Below are 14,313 nucleotides of genomic sequence, written 5' to 3'. Positions count from 1 at the left end.
TATTGACCCTTTAACGAGTCTTGCCACATGACTTAGGATAAAAGCCAAACCACAATCTCAGATCTCAGACATGGTGTTTCAGGGTACTGTCCCTCATCATTGCAAAGTATTAGATCTGATTTGGCTAGGTGAAAGGCTTAAGACTGGGATCTAAAGGGTAAGGTTTCTCCTTGTGGAGAGTGACAATCCAGGGCTGGCATGTCAGAGTGAGGAGACCTATACGCCGTGCATGCTCCTTTGGGAAATAAATATGCAAATTGTCTCTTCAAAGAGCCACAACACTGTGTCTACAAATTGAGATTCTGGTTTGGTTTTTATCCTAAATCATATGGCATAGCTCATTAAAGGGTCAATATTGACTTTAGGATTGCTACTTCCAATAGATAGCACTAGAATTCAAATCCTCTTCCTCTTTGAAGAGGCAATTTGCATATTTAATTTCCCAGAGGTGCATGCATGGTGTATAAGTCTCCTCACACTGACATGCCAGGCCTGGCTTGTTACTCTGCACAAGGAGGAACCTTACCCCTTAGATCCCTGTCTTAAGCCTTTATATAGCAGATACAGGTGCAAGATGTTAAATGTGCTGCATGTTGGGAAGAACCATGGTCTTATAGAGTGCTGTTACCTCCGATCTTCTCAATTACTTATGTGATGTTAATTGGCAGAATGTCACCAATGTTCAAACACTTAGCTCATTTTCTTTTATTTTGCCCGTCACCTTTCCTCTAAATATTACTTGGCCCTTAATGGTTTTTGTAGTATATTATTGATATAGAAATTATCTTGCATTTTCCAGTAGCAATTATCATATCACATCTAGATATGTGCCCATTTTTATCTGCCTCATTATCTCAGCCCCATAAAGATGGCAAAACATTAACTTAAACGACATAATGTATTGACAGTTGATCGTCTAAAAGACATTGACATCTATTGACATTTCACTGACCTGGAAAGATTAAGTTATCTACATAATGATGCTTCCTGACATTGCTGCCAATTAGAGTTACCACTAAGCAATTGGAAAATGGACAAATTTCTGCTTAATAAGAGGCATATTCTGGAAGACTATTGCCGTAATTTTCTTGTATGAATATGTATTTATTATATTTCTAACAGCAGCATTAGAGGGAATTTTACTGGGAAATTGCATTCACTGTAATTTCTTACTTTATAACTGTTACATGAATTAATTTATTAATTAGGAAGAACAAATTGGGTAGTCAAATGAAGTTGAACAATTCAGATTTTGTACCTGCAGGAGAAAAGAAGGGCCATTTGTTTCAGTATAAAGTCAGGATGTACAATAACAAATTATATTGTGGTACTGTGTTATAATGTCAGGAAAGAGAAGGACAGGAGTCCATTAGCGAACATTCATTATGTGTGGTGAAAAGGCTTTTTCGACATTTAAGTAGGAAAGGGTTCTTTATGGTTAAAGTATTCTGACTAGTATTCTGCTGAGTATGCACTGTTCATGGTGTCTATTGAGCAATCAGTGGGGGTCTCAGGACTCACATCCCCACCTATTTTCAGACAATTAAAGTGCCTGCCGAATATGAAAAATTATATCCCAAGTTTTGCTACTCTTAAAAAAAAAAAAAAGCATCAAGCCCTTTTTAAATAATAATTAATTGGTATTGTTGGCTATAATCTAGTAACAAATAATGCATAATTGTTTGAGAATGGATGAACTTAGGACTTGTGTGTTTTTTTCAACCTATGTAATTATTGATTTTGTGAAACTAATAAGTGAAACTAATATTCAGAACATGAGCTGTTATTGTTTTTTAACCCCTTGACGCCATGGCCAATTTCCATTTTTGTGTTTCCGTTTTTTTCCTCCTCCTTCTTCCCAGAGCCATAACTCTTTTATTTTTCTGTCCATTTTGACATATGAGGGATTGTTTTTCTGTGGGACAACTTGTACTTTTGAATGCACCTTCCATTTTACCACATAGTGTACTGGAAAATGGGAAAAAAAATCCAAGTGGGGAGAAATTGTAAAAAAAAAAAAAAATTCTGATATTTTTTTTAGCAATTGTTTTGGTACGTTTTGGTAAAAATGACCTTGCATTAAGATTCTCATCATCAATACGATTATGGCGATACCAAACATGTCCAGTTTTTAAAATTTTTTTACTGGTGAAAAAAAAAACAGAAGTTTGTGAAAAAATGGTTTTTTTTGTTGTGTCGCCATTTTTCGAGACCCGTAACATTTTCATTTTTCAGCTGATGGAGTTGTATTTTTTTCAGGGGTGAGACAACATTTTAATTAATAGCATTTTAGGGAAGATATCTTTTTATCACTTGTTACAGCATTTCTTGTGGAATTGTGGTGACCAAAAACAAACACCTAATTTTGACGTTCTTGATATTTTTTAATTTAGGGTCTTCGGGTTAATTGTTTTTATGTTTTGTTTGAATAGATTGGACTTTTCTGAACACAGAAATACCAAATATGTGTATTTTTTTCCATATTTCCTAATTTTTTTTTTACTTTTCACTGTTCTTGTTAGTTTTCTTAGGGGACTTGAATATGTGATCATCCAATCCTCTGTGCTATACACAGTGATGCCACAGCATGGCTGCATATAGCAAAAATCCGGGTCTCCTTTGAAACCCCGCCACAGGCAGGTTTTCAAAGGAGCTCTTTAACGACAGGCTCATGAGTCATCAGCAGACCCCCGACTCGCATGACAACCCATTGGTGACCCGCGATCACGTCATGGGCATGCCGATGGACGAAGGAAATTATACATTTGCATGCCAGCGCTTGTTAAATGCTGCTGTCAGAGATTGACAGCAACAATTAAAAGGTTAACAAACACTGGCAGTGCACCGATCCACCCGTGATAGCGACAGGTCCCTGCTGTAATACACAGCTATCGCCTCCCTGGTATGGGGCGGGATCACTGCGTGAGCCCACTCCATACTCCCGATCCGACTTGCACCATGCATTTACAGTGGATGTCATGAAGGGGTTAAGTACTGAATTTGGGAAACTATCGTAGATAGTGTTAACTTGGTGAAATGCACTTTTGACCTGATTACATTTGCCCATGATTTTCAGATGCTATTCTAATCCATATGAGTATGAAAGGAGACATACTATGCGCACACCAGTCTTAACGATGGGCTCACTGGAGTATTATGAGCCAAATTCATTAAGAGATGTGTGCCACTTAGTGAATTTAGCACAACTTTTCAGTGGCTTGCACCTTGCCAAAAATACTGCTCCCGTCAATAATTGGAGTAACAAGAAAAGCCAACACTTTTGCAGAGTTTGACAGGCGGATGTTTTTACACCCCTTCTTTCCTGGCTTCTCCCCCAGATCTGCCTATTTTTACAGAGCTGCTTCATACTGGAGTGAAACATTTTTCGACTTTTCAAAGCATTTTACTCCAGTTTTCTGACATCAAAGGTTTGATGAATTAGCCCTATGACTATTGGAATAACAATAAAATAATGAATAAAAATGCTTGATTTTGTAAAGCATATCAAATATTTATGGGTTAAAGAATAAGGTCAGGCATAATATTTAGAGACCTCGTTGACTGCATTAATTTTTGTTGTGTACTTTTCGCTGACCATAAATTACACCATATTTTAGAAATGCCACCACTAGTATTGTAACTTGTCATCTTCCTCCTTCGATTGTCTAGTGGAGAATGTCATGGTTCCTACAGGCATTAAAGGTTTTAAAACAAAGAAAGGAACATTCTGAAAAACAGAAATAGAAAATGCTATTTATGAAACAGAGATTTGAAGTATTTCCTAGTCTGGGAATTGATTTGTCTTGAGGCAGTTTTTGATAAAGCTAAAGTTAAAATATTTTGCAAATGGGTATAAGAAAAAAAGGAAATATATTAAAATAATGTCATTTATTTATAGTAGCCAAGTTAAATATTAACATCTACATTCATCTAAATTATAAATAAATCATAATGTCTAGATACCCAATAAAGATATTCACTCAGGAAAAAATCTTCCATATTAGTATGTTTGGTTGCTAATGTGCTGTATCTGAAGCCTGTGCTGGACATGACAACATGACAGCTAAATACAGGCCACATTACCATCAGATGATTCGAATGGAGCTGACCACTTTTGCTCATAGGCTCATCAACAATGTAAATTTCTGTGGAGGAACGGCACCCCGATAGGCACTGGATATGCTTCAAAACACGTTTTATTCTCTTTCAAATACAAAGTTTTTACCACACTGTGAAATACAGTTATTGAAGTGCCGCAACGCTTTGGCTAAAATACCTTTTGGTATATCTTAGCAGCACTGAGCTGCTAACACTGAGGCATAATCTAAAGGTATTGGTACTCAATGCAAAATCTATAATAAGTCTTCCCCAACTGCTATTACTAGTATTGATGTCCTTGGGTGAAAAAAGCAGAATTGGTGCACGTGTTTCTATTATACTTGTTCTCTGAATGTTCCTCTCGGTGTTGGCTTACAAATACTGATGAGAAATACTGACCAAATACTGAATGTGTGACTGTAGCCATAGAGGAAGCATTGTGCTTTCCGAAGTTTTAGGCCCTAGGGCCTTAGTGTGACTGCAGCCATTCCTGTTGTTATTATCAAAAATGGACATGAGTATGTCTGGCACACGGCACAACATATGCGTACAACGGGATGATAAAGGGAGAGGAAGGCCCTAACCGTAAGGAGTGAGTGATGGGACACCTCCTAACACCATCTGTGACTGCCCCTGAGCTCCCCTAACTCCCTATGCTGGTTTTTCCCCGCCGTCACGTGCTTAGTCCCTGGCTGTCACCTCTACTTACTCTAGCTAGTACACTGACCAGTAAGGATGCTAGCCTTGCCACTGCAGGTAGTATTTCACATGGAAAGAGACAAACAAGGGCTGACATAAAGAACACAATTTAGCTTCATATCTGCTGCTAAGCTGCACAGCAGCTGAGTAAATGGCACCAGGTAATCAGGACTCCAACAACAGCAACACCACAGTCACAGGAGAACTCCACACACCTAACTGGTCTGCATAGAAGAAACTCTATAACTGACGATCAGCTGGGAGAGTGAGGTGGGAGTGGTTACCAACCAACATCAGCTGACTAGCCTAAAAGACGCTGCCAGCAAGAGACTGACATTAACACTTGCTGGACCAAAGGAAAAAAAACCACATTTAAATTTCAGCAGACTCAGAGCTGCCATGAAATCCATAATGATTTCTGACAGTTATGCTCCATTTTGCACTACTAATGAGCACATATAGTTGTGTTCATGCATAAAAAGAGTCTTGTAGCCACATTCAGACGTTCAGTATTTGGTGACTTTTTTACCTCAGTGTTTGGAATCCAAAACCAGGAGTAGAACAATCAGGAAAAATATAATAGAAACAGGTCACCACTTCTGTATTTATCACCCACTCCTGGTTTTGGCTTACAAATACTGAGGTAAAAATGTGACCAAATACTGAACATCTGAATGTGTCCTTAGAAAGAGAATAACAGCCAATGTCATGTGAGATTTTAATGTCCCAACCCGGTTTGAAAGCAAAAGATGTGACCTAATTGCTTGCTATGGTCAAACTACAGTTTTAATTCATGCGGCTTACAGTTACTCTTTCATGTGTAGTTATCATTGTGACCAATAAAGCAAGTCATTGACAGGAGACCCCAGAAATCATTGAACAATTTGTTTCTATAAACAAAAATGTAAGGCTCTGTTTACTAGCATTAGGCCTTGGATTGAACACATGTGACTCCTATATTGGATCCCTTTTTGGATAGTAAAGGACCCTACTGATTTTAACAGGTTCTGGTGTGTTGTGATATTATTGACAGCATTATCAGACTGTAAACTGCTCTATTGTTGCACTAGAAAACTTGAAGTAGCACTCCCATTAATTTTGTTTTACTAAATTTATGTATATGTGCATGTACTGTAGTGTGTTTTAATATAGTCACCTAACACGATCTTCTCCGGTATCCTGGGCCTTACTGCTTCTCTTCTAGATGACGTCACCACTCTTCGGTCTCTCTAGATCACACTGCGATCTGCATGATCCAGAAGTGGCTTTTACAATGTAAGTCTATGGAACATCAGAACAAGGCTTCATTAGCTTACATTGTAAGGCCGGGGTCACACAGGCGAGAGAATCAGGGCCGATTATGCAAATGATACTCAGCTTAATCTCTGCTGCGAGAATGAGCCTAGTGTCATGCTACTGTGCTGCATAAGAGAATTGCGGCACAGGTGCGGAGGATATTCGGAAAGTAATTTCTCCATTGCCAGCGCCTGCGGTAATCGGACTGCCTTCACATGACATCCTAGTGTAATCCAATGTTGCACACACCCATAGATGTATGGGTGCGCGTGGTCCGATTCTCGGATGCACTCGTAGCAGGCTGCTATTCGTCTGCCGATTCGGCGTGAGAAAATAATCGCAGACCTACATTGCTCCATAGAATAGCACTGGTCCAAGCGCTATGTGATAAAACATCGCATAGCACTCGGCCGTGTTATACGCTTTTGTGAGCAAGCCCTAAAAGACACATATAGTGAGCCGGATAGTCTGAGAGCGGTGATGTCTCTGAGAAGAGGAGAAGAACAACGCTGGATAGCGGAGCAGAAGATGGGGGTGAGTATATTGACACATTCACACTATATTACATAAAAATATGCACAGGTATAAAGTACACAGGAGTCCTTCTTTAACTAAACCGAAGCCATATTATTCCTAGCTATCACATACTCTTGAGAAAATATTGAAAGACTCATTGTTTATCTTCTTTATTCAGTAATTGCAAATTCATAGCAGTGAAGTTTATTGATTTCATATTAATTTAGCTGATTATCTGTTTATAGAAATGGATATTGTTTGACGGGAATTCATGTCTGGTTGTTTTGTGAGTTGTTTATCAGTCTTTCAGGTGTTTCAATTGGAACTGTCAGTATGAAATTAATTTAGATTATAGCATTTTCTTCAAAGGAAAGCCATAATCTACCCAGCTCTTTTAATTTGTGCAGATATGATTTATTACGATGTAGTAATTAGCATTGTACAGTGTTATTTTGCTCTAGGTTATGACTTTTCCTTTTCTAAATTATATTTTTATTGGACTGAAAATGAAATATTAAAGCCCAGCAATGCAGAACCTTGTAGAAAGACAGAGGCATAGTGAAATAGGACTGTGGACAATAATATAACTGAAGACATAAAAGACATTCATAATTGATAAGTGCTTTATACATACTATAGTTTTTTGCATAACACATAAATTGTAGCCAGTAACACAATGTGGAACTATATTACAAGTCATTACGGATTTTAATAATTAATATCTATGAGTTAATAGATGTAAGTATATGCATATGGCATGAACTAATAAATAACATTTATGAGCCCTCAATTGGATTACTGTGAGATGACTGCTAAAATCATTTATCCCAAGGAAAAAGCAAAGCAGGAAAATGAGATTCGATAGGAAAGGTCAGTGGTGGGTACAGCAGACAGAATAAATCCTATGTTACTTTGCAGAAATGTTCAATTTCTGTTTATATGGACACAGTTCATTGTTAGGTATAGCATAAATGAATTAATAATACCTTATTATGGCAAATTACGCCATTTAGTCTGTATTTAATGATTACTTTTATACTGTTCATGTATTTACTAATTACCTTCAAGGACAGACCTCTTATTGTCCCATTTAGTAATTTTTTTCACCAATTATTAGAAAATATGTATTTCCTTCTTTGCAATACACAAATTAAATTTCTGAAAATAGTCCTAGTGTCCTGAGGGGACCACGGTCGAACCTCCCTATCTCTTGCTATGTCTCACACACAAACTAAGTCAATAGTATGACAAGAAAGTCACAAAAGTCATACACATAATTATGATCAGTGGTAGAGTACATGAAGAGCGTTTACGTCACTACTGAAAGTTTGGTCATATTGATTCAGATAATTGTAAATGCTGGATGGGATAAATATATTTAGTACTACCATATTTTTCAGACTATAAGCCACACTTCCCCCAACAAAAAAAAATTGGGGAGGAAAATGGGAGTGCTACTTATAGTCCGAATGTAGCTTACTGGGGAGGAGTGCTGCGGTGGCAAAGTGGACGCAGTTGTTGGAGGTGGTAGGGTTGCCACTGCAAGAAGCTGGCGGCAGCAGGTGTTGGGCGATGCTGCGTGCCCTGGACTGGAAAGAGGGGTTGTCCCAGTGGTGCGAGGCAGGAGCCATTGATCTTGTGGAGGTGGGCTTCAGGAAAATGGCGCCGACGCATGCGCAGATTTAGATCTTGACTCAATAACAAGCCAAGATCTCAATCTGCGCATGCGCCAGTGCCATTTTCCTGTAGCCCCTTGCCAGGATATCAATTTGCCCAGAGGAGACTCTGCTTATTCCTTGTACCGCCGACATTTTCATGAAGCCCACCAACGGGAGATCAATGGCTCCTGACTCGCACTGCTGGGACACCCCCTCCTACCAGCCCAGGGCCCACAGCATCATCCCACCCCTGCCGCCACTGGTTTCCTGCAGTAGCGACCCTGCCTCCTGTGACCTCACTTCACCGCTGCCACCCCCCAGTAAGCTAAATTCAGATTATAAGGTGGACCCCCATTTCTACATTACATTTTTTTCCTGTTTTCCTCCTTTAAATATGTGGTGCATCTTATAGTCCGAAAAAAATATGGTAATTGTTGATTTATTTGTGCATGTACTCAACACAGTGATCACTTCAACTAATTGGTAATAAAAGGAAACCTTTCACATTGAGCATGCAATCATATTTGTGGACAGCATGTTACAAAGCCGGAGCTGAATGCATTGATAAACGTTTGTGGGTAACGATTCATTATAACTTGTATTGAAAACCTTGCATATTCTGTAGTTAGCAGTTAGGTGGGCGATCCTCAGTGATGGACAGCTATTTTTTAATGCACACCTATATAGGGAAGGCTGTCAATGACTGATTAGGACTGCCTGCTTGACCGCTAAATCCAGAATTTGCAGAGATATCACTGAATAAAATAAAATAGTTAGATCAACGTTTCGGTCACACAAAGGGACCTTCATCAGTAACCGGAAAATGCTACCAATATCGTATTGGATACCCAAAAAGGAAGAGAGGTTACAGCCTATATGCAGGCTGACATCGCGGCGTCCACCGCTGGATAGGTAGTCTACCTATCCAGCGGTGGATGCCTGTTATGACCCCAATGGCAGAGGGTCTCAGGAATCAATACCAAGTCTGCAAACACAAAAAACCAGCTCATAGGGCAGTGGTAACTGGGCTGACCATATATCTAATCCTAGCACCACAAATAGCAGTAGCCGGGGAACGTGCCTACGTTGGTTCTAGACGTCTCGCGCCAGCCGGAGAACTAACTAACCCTAGAAGGGAAAAGAAAGACCTTTCTTGCCTCCAGAGAAAAGACCCCAAAAGTTGGATACAAGCCCCCAACAAATAATAACGGTGAGGTAAGAGGAAAAGACAAACATAAGAATGAGCTAGGTATTTAGCAAAGAGAGGCCCACTAGCTAATAGCAGAATATAGTAAGATGACTTATATGGTCAGCAAAAACCCTATCAAGATATCCACGCTGGATATTCAAGAACCCCTGAACCGTCTAACGGCCGGGGGGAGAACACCAGCCCCCTAGAGCTTCCAGCAAGGTCAGAAATCACATTTAGTACAAGCTGGACAAAAATAGTAGCAAAGCAAGTAACTCAAAAAACAAAGAAGCAAGACTTAGCTTAATTTTGCAAGAGCCAGGACCAGCAGACAGGAGCAACAGAAGGATCTGATTACAACGATGCCAGGCACTGGACTAAGGATCCAGGAAGTTAATATAGCGACACCCCTGGACTAACGACCCAGGTGAGTGCCAAACAGAAAAAAGACAATCCCAGAGTCATACCACTAGTGACCACAAGAGGGAGCCAAAAAGTCTAATTCACAACAGTACCCCCCCTTAAGGAGGGGTCACCGAACCCTCACCAAGACCACCAGGGCGATCAGGATGAGCAGTGTGAAAGGCACAAACTAAATCGGCCGCATGCACATCAGAGGCAACCACCCAGGAATTATCCTCCTGACCATAGCCCTTCCACTTGACCAGATACTGAAGCCTCCGCCTGGAGAGACGAGAATCCAAGATCTTCTCCACCACGTACTCCAACTCGCCCTCAACCAACACCGGAGCAGGAGGCTCAGCAGAAGGAACCACAGGTACAACGTACCGCCGCAACAAAGACCTATGGAACACGTTGTGAATGGCAAACGACACAGGAAGATCCAAGCGAGAGGACACAGGATTAAGGATTTCCAATATCTTGTAAGGACCGATGAAGCGAGGCTTAAATTTAGGAGAGGAGACCTTCATAGGAACAAATCGAGAAGACAGCCATACCAAATCCCCAACACGAAGTCGGGGACCCACACCGCGGCGGCGGTTGGCAAAACGCTGAGCCTTCTCTTGTGACAACTTCAAGTTGTCCACCACATGATTCCAGATCTGCTGCAACCTATCCACCACAGAATCTACCCCAGGACAGTCAGAAGGCTCCACATGTCCCGAGGAAAAACGAGGATGGAAACCAGAGTTGCAGAAAAATGGCGAAACCAATGTAGCGGAACTAGCCCGATTATTAAGGGCAAACTCAGCCAACGGCAAGAAGGTCACCCAATCATCCTGATCCGCAGAAACAAAACACCTCAAATAAGCCTCCAGAGTCTGATTAGTTCGCTCCGTTTGTCCATTAGTCTGAGGATGAAAGGCAGACGAAAACGACAACTCAATGCCCATCCTAGCACAAAAGGATCGCCAGAACCTGGAAACAAACTGGGATCCTCTGTCAGACACAATATTCTCAGGAATGCCGTGTAAACGAACCACATTCTGAAAGAACACAGGAACCAGATCGGAAGAGGAAGGCAGCTTAGGCAAAGGTACCAAATGGACCATCTTAGAAAAGCGATCACATACCACCCAGATGACAGACATGCCCTGAGACACCGGGAGATCTGAAATGAAATCCATGGAAATGTGTGTCCAAGGCCTCTTCGGGACAGGCAAGGGCAAGAGCAACCCGCTGGCACGAGAGCAGCAAGGCTTAGCTCGAGCACAAGTACCACAGGACTGTACAAATGACCGCACATCCCTTGACAAGGAAGGCCACCAAAAGGACCTGGCCACCAGATCTCTGGTGCCAAAAATTCCCGGATGCCCTGCCAACACCGAGGAATGAACCTCGGAAATGACTCTGCTGGTCCACTTATCAGGAACAAACAGTCTGTCAGGTGGACAAGAGTCAGGTCTACCAGCCTGAAATCTCTGCAACACACGTCGCAAATCCGGAGAAATGGCTGACAAGATAACTCCCTCTTTAAGAATACCAACTGGTTCTGCGACTCCCGGAGAGTCAGGGCCAAAGCTCCTTGAAAGAGCATCAGCCTTCACATTCTTTGAACCCGGTAAATACGAGACCACAAAGTCAAAACGGGAGAAAAACAATGACCAGCGGGCCTGTCTAGGATTCAGGCGTTTAGCAGACTCGAGATACATCAGATTTTTGTGATCAGTCAAGACCACCACACGATGCTTAGCACCCTCGAGCCAATGACGCCACTCCTCAAATGCCCACTTCATGGCCAACAACTCCCGATTGCCAACATCATAATTCCACTCAGCAGGCGAAAACTTCTTCAAGAAAAAGGCACAAGGTCTCATCACAGAGCAACCAGGGCCTCTCTGCGACAAAACGGCCCCTGCCCCAATCTCAGAAGCATCCACTTCAACCTGAAAGGGAAGTGAGACATCAGGCTGGCACAAAACAGGCGCCGAAGTAAACCGGCGCTTCAACTCCTGGAAAGCCTCCACGGCCGCAGGAGCCCAGTTAGCAACATCAGAACCTTTCTTGGTCATATCCGTCAAAGGTTTAGCAATGCTAGAAAAATTAGCAATAAAACGACGGTAGAAGTTAGCAAAACCCAAGAACTTCTGAAGACTCTTAACTGACGTGGGTTGAGTCCAATCATGAATAGCACGGACCTTGACTGGGTCCATCTCCACCGCAGAAGGGGAAAAAATAAACCCCAAAAAGGGAACCTTCTGTACTCCAAAGAGACACTTTGAGCCCTTAACAAATAAAGCATTCTCACGCAAAACCTGAAACACCATCCTGACCTGTTCTACATGCGAGTCCCAGTCATCAGAAAAAAACAGAATATCATCCAGATAAACGATCATAAATTTATCCAGATACTTCCGGAAAATATCATGCATAAAGGACTGAAACACTGAAGGAGCATTAGAGAGCCCAAAAGGCATCACCAAGTACTCAAAATGACCTTCGGGCGTATTAAACGCGGTTTTCCATTCATCTCCTCGCTTAATGCGCACAAGGTTGTACGCACCACGAAGATCTATCTTGGTGAACCACTTGGCACCTTTAATTCGGGCAAACAAGTCTGACAACAGAGGCAAAGGATACTGAAATTTAACAGTGATTTTATTCAAAAGCCGATAGTCAATACAAGGTCTCAAAGACCCGTCCTTCTTGGCCACAAAAAAAAATCCCGCACCAAGAGGGGAAGAGGAAGGACAAATATGCCCCTTCTCCAGAGATTCCTTGATATACGAACGCATTGCGGTATGCTCAGGTACAGACAGATTAAATAATCTTCCCTTAGGAAATTTACTACCTGGAATCAAATCTATAGCGCAGTCACAGTCCCTATGAGGAGGAAGAGCACTGGACCTGGACTCGCTGAATACATCCTGATAATCAGACAAATACTCAGGAACTTCCGAAGGAGTAGAGGAAGCAATAGACACCGGCGGGGAATCACCATGAATACCCTGACAGCCCCAACTTGACACAGACATTGCCTTCCAATCCAAGACTGGATTATGAGTCTGTAACCATGGCAAACCCAAAACGACCAAATCATGCATTTTATGCAGAACAAGAAAACGAATCACCTCCCGATGTTCAGGAGTCATGCACATGGTTACCTGTGTCCAAAACTGCGGTTTATTTTCCGCCAATGGCGTAGCATCAATACCCCTCAGAGGGATAGGATTAACCAACGGCTCAAGAACAAAACCACAGCGCTTGGCAAATGACAGATCCATAAGACTCAGGGCAGCACCTGAATCCACAAACGCCATAACAGGGTAAGAGGACAATGAGCAAATTAAAGTCACAGACAAAATAAATTTAGGTTGCAAATTACCAATGGCGACATGAACATCGGGAGGGCCTGGCATAATGTTATGACCCCAATGGCAGAGGGTCTCAGGAATCAATACCAAGTCTGCAAACACAAAAAACCAGCTCATAGGGCAGTGGTAACTGGGCTGACCATATATCTAATCCTAGCACCACAAATAGCAGTAGCCGGGGAACGTGCCTACGTTGGTTCTAGACGTCTCGCGCCAGCCGGAGAACTAACTAACCCTAGAAGGGAAAAGAAAGACCTTTCTTGCCTCCAGAGAAAAGACCCCAAAAGTTGGATACAAGCCCCCAACAAATAATAACGGTGAGGTAAGAGGAAAAGACAAACATAAGAATGAGCTAGGTATTTAGCAAAGAGAGGCCCACTAGCTAATAGCAGAATATAGTAAGATGACTTATATGGTCAGCAAAAACCCTATCAAGATATCCACGCTGGATATTCAAGAACCCCCGAACCGTCTAACGGCCGGGGGGAGAACACCAGCCCCCTAGAGCTTCCAGCAAGGTCAGAAATCACATTTAGTACAAGCTGGACAAAAATAGTAGCAAAGCAAGTAACTCAAAAAACAAAGAAGCAAGACTTAGCTTAATTTTGCAAGAGCCAGGACCAGCAGACGGGAGCAACAGAAGGATCTGATTACAACGATGCCAGGCACTGGACTAAGGATCCAGGAAGTTAATATAGTGACACCCCTGGACTAACGGCCCAGGTGAGTGCCAAACAGAAAAAAGACAATCCCAGAGAAATACCACTAGTGACCACAAGAGGGAGCCAAAAAGTCTAATTCACAACAGATGCCGCGATGTCAGCCTGCATATAGGCTGTAACCTCTCTTCCTACCTATCAGCGGTGGATGCCGCGGTCAGCCTGCATATAGGCTGTAACCTCTCTTCCTTTTTGGGTATCCAATACGATATTGGTAGCATTTTCCTGTTACTGATGAAGGTCCCTTTGTGTGACCGAAACGTCTTCTGATTTGGGATACAATAAATCTTTCGTTCCTTCTCAGTACCAATTTGAGTGCCGGGTTTTGTATTGTTTAATGAATAAAATAAAATACATACTGA

General features: G+C 41.8%; 1 protein-coding gene across 5 annotated transcripts in view; it reads left to right on the top strand.

Annotated features, from left to right (window-relative positions):
- Window positions 1-14,313, top strand: part of PTPRM (protein tyrosine phosphatase receptor type M) — a 995,903-nt gene that overhangs the window by 471,913 nt on the left and 509,677 nt on the right. The gene's annotated exons all lie outside the window — the stretch shown is intronic.

This window comes from Ranitomeya variabilis, chromosome 6 (genome assembly GCF_051348905.1).
Source record: "Ranitomeya variabilis isolate aRanVar5 chromosome 6, aRanVar5.hap1, whole genome shotgun sequence".
NCBI lineage: Eukaryota > Metazoa > Chordata > Amphibia > Anura > Dendrobatidae > Ranitomeya > Ranitomeya variabilis.
Note: the sequence above shows the minus strand (reverse complement) of the source record. Positions and strands in the feature narration are given on the sequence as shown.